Source organism: Pleurodeles waltl, unplaced genomic scaffold (genome assembly GCF_031143425.1).
Source record: "Pleurodeles waltl isolate 20211129_DDA unplaced genomic scaffold, aPleWal1.hap1.20221129 scaffold_39, whole genome shotgun sequence".
Taxonomy (NCBI): domain Eukaryota; kingdom Metazoa; phylum Chordata; class Amphibia; order Caudata; family Salamandridae; genus Pleurodeles; species Pleurodeles waltl.
Window position 1 is genome coordinate 6,795,272 of NW_027150097.1, and position 7,326 is coordinate 6,802,597.

General features: G+C 45.8%; 2 non-coding genes across 2 annotated transcripts; both read left to right on the forward strand.

The window, feature by feature from the left end:
* The first annotated feature begins 300 nt into the window (after nucleotides 1-300).
* TRNAL-CAG (transfer RNA leucine (anticodon CAG)) lies at nucleotides 301-383 on the forward strand. The gene has a single exon. It is a non-coding gene; the product is annotated as a tRNA-Leu (tRNA).
* Nucleotides 384-3,936: 3,553 nt separating this feature from the next.
* On the forward strand, nucleotides 3,937-4,019 carry TRNAL-CAG (transfer RNA leucine (anticodon CAG)). The gene has a single exon. It is a non-coding gene; the product is annotated as a tRNA-Leu (tRNA).
* The last annotated feature ends 3,307 nt before the right edge of the window (nucleotides 4,020-7,326 follow it).

A 7,326-nucleotide genomic window follows, 5' to 3' on the forward strand; every position in this document is an offset into this window, starting at 1 on the left:
CCCCCTGTAGTAGATGATTGAGAATTAGTAGCAGTCACCACCGGCCATGTGCACTGGCTCAAAATTCAGCATGTCCACACCCCATGTAGTAGATGATTGAGAATTAGTAGCAGTCACCACCAGATCCACTGTCAGGATGATCCATCCTCTCTCCTTCATCAGCTTCAGATCCCACTGTTTCCCTGAGCAGGAAGGTCTGGAATTGAAAATACAGAGGACATTAAACAACATTCACTCAGTACATGGCACTCATTTTGGTTTATAAGCTGGAAATTGAGCCATCAGTGCAGTGTCAAGAGTGTCAGGATGGCCGAGTGGTCTAAGGCACTGCGTTCAGGTCGCAGTCTCATTTGGAGGCGTGGGTTCGAATCCCACTTCTGACAAGTGTCTTTTGCGAGGTGGATACATTTTTTGACTTTTTTTTTCCAAGCACCCGTATCAAAAACACTGTCAACAGTTTCTGTAAATTATCGATAAGATCTATTGTCCGTTGCTTGCACTAATTTCCTGAAGTTGGCTAAATCGCAGTAAATCGGTAAAGCGGGAAATCACAGCATCTTCAACAAATCGTGATAGAGGAGCAGAGATAAAGGTTTTGACCCTACATATCAAGAGCGCAGCTGTCAATAGTTCAGCAGGTTCACAGTGCAGAAGGTTCAGTGGCACCAGGGTCCCCTGCGTCCCAATCACAGCTGGTTTTTAACTTCTGTATTCAGGGCATGGGAGGGGTGTGTTGCATCGTGCACACATGGTGCCTATTTCGCAGATAAGTTTTAATAAATACACAGAGAATAATATAGAGTCATTGGCCACGAGGAACACCTTCCCTGGCCTTTTATTCTCTCCGGTTCCACGTCACCGCGCCTACCATCTAACTCCAAAACTCGGGGGAGACTAACACTCCCTACCTCCCTTGGTGTGCATCATAGGCGTGCCCATGACGAACACAACATTTCTCCTTAACCAATACAAAACAAACATAGCTGCTCAAAAAAAAGATACTATACTAATCCAGTATACAAGAATAGTACACAACAAGAAATGCCACATTCAGTCAATCCACCCCGAATCCTTGCAGCCGCGTTGAGCATGGCGGTCGAGGACTCAAACTGTACCGTTCAAGTCCTTGTCTCAGAGGCACTGAGTTGATTGGTATGGAGCCAGGCACCTCCTGATCTGAATCTTGAACTGGCTCCAAATTCTGCATGTCCACACCCCCTGTAGTAGATGATTGAGAATTAGTAGCAGTCACCACCGGCCATGTGCACTGGCTCAAAATTCAGCATGTCCACACCCCATGTAGTAGATGATTGAGAATTAGTAGCAATCACCACCGGATCCACTGTCAGGATGATCCATCCTCTCTCCTTCATCAGCTTCAGATCCCACTGTTTCCCTGAGCAGGAAGGTCTGGAATTGAAAATACAGAGGACATTAAACAACATTCACTCAGTACATGGCACTCATTTTGGTTTATAAGCTGGAAATTGAGCCATCAGTGCAGTGTCAAGAGTGTCAGGATGGCCAAGTGGTCTAAGGCGCTGCGTTCAGATCGCAGTCTCCTTTTGAGGTGTGGGTTCGAATCCCACTTCTGACGAGTGTCTTTTGCGAGGTGGATACATTTTTGGACTTTTTTTTTCCAAGCACCCGTATCAAAAACAATGTCAAAAGTTTCTGTAAATTATCGATAAGATCTATTGTCCGTTGCTTGCACTAATTTCCTGAAGTTGGCTAAATCGCAGTAAATCGGTAAAGCGGGAAATCACAGCATCTTCAACAAATCGTGATAGAGGGGCAGAGATAAAGGTTTCGACCCTACATATCAAGAGCGCAGCTGTCAATAGTTCAGCAGGATCACAGTGCAGAAGGTTCAGTGGCACCAGGGTCCCCTGCGTCCCAATCACAGCTGGTTTTTAACTTCTGTATTCAGGGCATGGGAGGGGTGTGTTGCATCGTGCACACACGGTGCCTGTTTCGCAGATAAGTTTCAATAAATACACAGAGAATAATATAGAGTCATTGGCCACGAGGAACACCTTCCCTGACCTTTTATTCTCTCCGGTTCCACGTCACCGCGCCTACCATCCAACTCCAAAACTCGGTGGAGAATAACACTCCCTACCTCCCTTGGTGTGCATCATAGGCGTGCCCATGACGAACACAACATTTCTCCTTAACCAATACAAAACAAACATAGCTGCTCAAAAAAAAGATACTATACTAATCCAGTATACAAGAATAACACACAACAAGAAATGCCACATTCAGTCAATCCACCCCGAATCCTTGCAGCCGCGTTGAGCATGGCGGTCGAGGACTCAAACTGTACCGTTCAAGTCCTTGTCTCAGAGGCACTGAGTTGATTGGTATGGAGCCAGGCACCTCCTGATCTGAATCTTGAACTGGCTCCAAATTCTGCATGTCCACACCCCCTGTAGTAGATGATTGAGAATTAGTAGCAGTCACCACCGGCCATGTGCACTGGCTCAAAATTCAGCATGTCCACACCCCATGTAGTCGATGATTGAGAATTAGTAGCAGTCACCTCCGGATTCACTGTCAGGATGATCCATCCTCTCTCCTTCATCAGCTTCAGATCCCACTGTTTCCCTGAGCAGGAAGGTCTGGAATTGAAAATACAGAGGACATTAAACAACATTCACTCAGTACATGGCACTCATTTTGGTTTATACGCTCAAAATTGAGCCATGAGTAAAGTGTGAAGAGTGTCAGGATGGCCGAGTGGTCTAAGGTGCTGCGTTCAGGTTGCAGTCTCCCTTCGAGGCGTGGGTTCAAGTCCCACTTCTGACAAGTGTACTTTGCGAAGTGGATACTTTTTTCTCCCAAGCACCTGTATCAAAAACAATGTCAACAGTTTCTGTAAATTATCGATAAGATCTATTTTCCGTTGCTTGCACTAATTGCCTGAAGTTGGCTAAATCGCAGTAAATCGGTAAAGCAGGAAATCACAGCATCTTCAACAAATCGTGATAGAGGGGCCGAGATAAAGATTTCGACCCTACATATCAAAAGCGCAGCTGTCAATAGTTCAGCAGGTTCACAGTGCAGAAGGTTCAGCGGCACCAGGGTCCCCTGCGTCCCAATCACAGCTGGTTTTTAGCTTCTGTATTCAGGGGATGGGAGGGGTGGGGGTGTTGCGTCGTGCACACACAGTGCCTGTTTTGCAGATAAGTTTTAATAAATACCCAAAGAATAATATGGAGTCTTTGGCCACGAGGAACACCTTCCCCTACCTTTTATTCTCTCCGGTTCCACATCACCGCACCTACGATCCAACTCCAAAACTCGGGGGAGACTAACACTCACTACCTCCCTTGGTGTGCATCATGGGCGTGCCCATGACGAACACAACATTTCTCCTTAACCAATACAAAACAAACATAGCTGCTCAAAAAAAAGATACTATACTAATCCAGTATACAAGAATAGTACACAACAAGAAATACCACATTCAGTCAATCCACCCCGAATCCTTGCAGCCGCATTGAGCATGGCGGTCGAGGACTCAAATTGTACCGTTCAAGTCCTTTTCTCAGAGGCACTGAGTTGATTGGTATGGAGCCAGGCACCTCCTGATCTGAATCTTGAACTGGCTCCAAATTCTGCATGTCCACACTCCCTGTAGTAGACGATTGAGAATTAGTAGCAATCACCACCGGCCATGTGCACTGGCTCAAAATTCTGCATGTCCACACCCCATGTAGTAGATGATTGAGAATTAGTAGCAGTCACCACCGGATCCACTGTCAGGATGATCCATCATCTCTCCTTCATCAGCTTCAGATCCCACTGTTTCCCTGAGCAGGAAGGTCTGGAAAAGAAAATACAGAGGACATTAAACAACATTCACTCAGTACATGGCACTCATTTTGGTTTATAAGCTGGAAATTGAGCCATCAGTGTAGTATCAAGAGTGTCAGGATGGCCGAGTGGTCGAAGGTGCTGCGCCCAGGTCGCAGTCTCCTTTGGAGGCGTGGGTTCGAATCCCACTTCTGACAAGTGTCTTTCGCGAGGTGGATACATTTTTGGACTTTTTTTTTTCCAAGCACCCGTATCAAAAACAATGTCAACAGTTTCTGTAAATTATCGATAAGATCTATTGTCCGTTGCTTGCACTAATTTCCTGAAGTTGGCTAAATCGCAGTAAATCGGTAAAGCGGGAAATCACAGCATCTTCAACAAATCGTGATAGAGGTGCAGAGATAAAGGTTTTGACCCTACATATCAAGAGCGCAGCTGTCAATAGTTCAGCAGGTTCACAGTGCAGAAGGTTCAGTGGCACCAGGGTCCCCTGCGTCCCAATCACAGCTAGTTTTAACTTCTGTATTCAGGGCATGGGAGGGGTGTGTTGCATCGTGCACACACGGTGCCTGTTTCGCAGATAAGTTTTAATAAATACACAGAGAATAATATAGAGTCATTGGCCACGAGGAACACCTTCCCTGACCTTTTATTCTCTCCGGTTCCACGTCACCACGCCTACCATCCAACTCCAAAACTCGGGGAGACTAACACTCCCTACCTCTCTTGGTGTGCATCATAGGCGTGCCCATGACAAACACAACATTTCTCCTTAACCAATAGAAAACAAACATAGCTGCTCAAAAAAAAGATACTATACTAATCCAGTATACAAGAATAGTACACAACAAGAAATGCCACATTCAGTCAATCCACCCCGAATCCTTGCAGCCGCGTTGAGCATGGCGGTCGAGGACTCAAACTGTACAGTTCAAGTCCTTGTCTCAGAGGCACTGAGTTGATTGGTATGGAGCCAGGCACCTCCTGATCTGAATCTTGAACTGGCTCCAAATTCTGCATGTCCACACCCCTTGTAGTAGATGATTGAAAATTAGTAGCAGTTACCACCGGCCATGTGTACTGGCTCAAACTTCTGCATGTCCACACCCCATGTAGTAGATGATTGAGAATTAGTAGCAGTCACCACCGGATTCACTGTCAGGATGATCCATCCTCTCTCCTTCATCAGCTTCAAATCCCACTGTTTCCCTGAGCAGGAAGGTCTGGAATTGAAAATACAGAGGACATTAAACAACATTCACTCAGTACATGGCACTCATTTTGGTTTATACGCTCGAAAGTGAGCCATGAGCAAAGTGTGAAGAGTGTTAGGATGGCTGAGTGGTCTAAGGCGCTGCGTTCAGGTCGCAGTCTTCCTTGGAGGTGTGGGTTCAAATCCCACTTCTGACAAGTGTATTTTGTGAGGTGGATACATTTTTGGACTATTTTTCCCAAGCACCGTATCTAAACAATGTCAACAGTTTCTGTAAATTATGGATAAGATCTATTTTCCGTTGCTTGCACTAATTGCCTGAAGTTGGCTAAATCGCAGTAAATCGGTAAAGCAGGAAATCACAGCATCTTCAACAAATCGTGATAGAGGGGCCGAGATAAAGGTTTCGACCCTACATATCAAAAGCGCAGCTGTCAATAGTTCAGCAGGTTCACAGTGCAGAAGGTTCAGTGGCACCAGGCTCCCCTGCGTCCCAATCACAGCTGATTTTTAACTTCGGTATTCAGGGCATTGGAGGGGTGTGTTGCATCGTGCACACACGGTGCCTGTTTCGCAGATAAGTTTTAATAAATACACAGAGAATAATATAGAGTCATTGGCCACAAGGAACACCTTCCCTGACCTTTTATTCTCTCCGGTTCCACGTCACCGCGCCTACCATCCAACTCCAAAACTCGGGGGAGACTAACACTCCCTACCTCCCTTGGTGTGCATCAGAGGCGTGCCCATGACGAACACAACATTTCTCCTTAACCAATACAAAACAAACATAGCTGCAAAAAAAAAAGATACTATACTAATCCATTATACAAGAATAGTACACAACAAGAAATGCCACATTCAGTCAATCCACTCCGAATCCTTGCAGCCGCGTTGATCATGGCGGTCGAGGACTCAAACTGTACCGTTCAAGTCCTTGTCTCAGAGGCACTGAGTTGATTGGTATGGAGCCAGGCACCTCCTGATCTGAATCTTGAACTGGCTCCAAATTCTGCATGTCCACACCCCTTGTAGTAGATGATTGAGAATTAGTAGCAGTTACCACCGGCCATGTGTACTGGCTCAAACTTCTGCATGTCCACACCCCATGTAGTAGATGATTGAGAATTAGTAGCAGTCACCACCGGATTCACTGTCAGGATGATCCATCCTCTCTCCTTCATCAGCTTCAAATCCCACTGTTTCCCTGAGCAGGAAGGTCTGGAATTGAAAATACAGAGGACATTAAACAACATTCACTCAGTACATGGCACTCATTTTGGTTTATACGATCGAAAGTGAGCCATGAGCAAAGTGTGAAGAGTGTTAGGATGGCTGAGTGGTCTAAGGCGCTGCGTTCAGGTCGCAGTCTTCCTTGGAGGTGTGGGTTCAAATCCCACTTCTGACAAGTGTATTTTGTGAGGTGGATACATTTTTGGACTATTTTTTCCCAAGCACCGTATCTAAACAATGTCAACAGTTTCTGTAAATTATGGATAAGATCTATTTTCCGTTGCTTGCACTAATTGCCTGAAGTTGGCTAAATCGCAGTAAATCGGTAAAGCAGGAAATCACAGCATCTTCAACAAATCGTGATAGAGGGGCCGAGATAAAGGTTTCGACCCTACATATCAAAAGCGCAGCTGTCAATAGTTCAGCAGGTTCACAGTGCAGAAGGTTCAGTGGCACCAGGCTCCCCTGCGTCCCAATCACAGCTGATTTTTAACTTCGGTATTCAGGGCATTGGAGGGGTGTGTTGCATCGTGCACACACGGTGCCTGTTTCGCAGATAAGTTTTAATAAATACACAGAGAATAATATAGAGTCATTGGCCACAAGGAACACCTTCCCTGACCTTTTATTCTCTCCGGTTCCACGTCACCGCGCCTACCATCCAACTCCAAAACTCGGGGGAGACTAACACTCCCTACCTCCCTTGGTGTGCATCAGAGGCGTGCCCATGACGAACACAACATTTCTCCTTAACCAATACAAAACAAACATAGCTGCTAAAAAAAAAGATACTATACTAATCCATTATACAAGAATAGTACACAACAAGAAATGCCACATTCAGTCAATCCACTCCGAATCCTTGCAGCCGCGTTGATCATGGCGGTCGAGGACTCAAACTGTACCGTTCAAGTCCTTGTCTCAGAGGCACTGAGTTGATTGGTATGGAGCCAGGCACCTCCTGATCTGAATCTTGAACTGGCTCCAAATTCTGCATGTCCACACCCCTTGTAGTAGATGATTGAGAATTAGTAGCAGTCACTACCCGCCATGTGCAC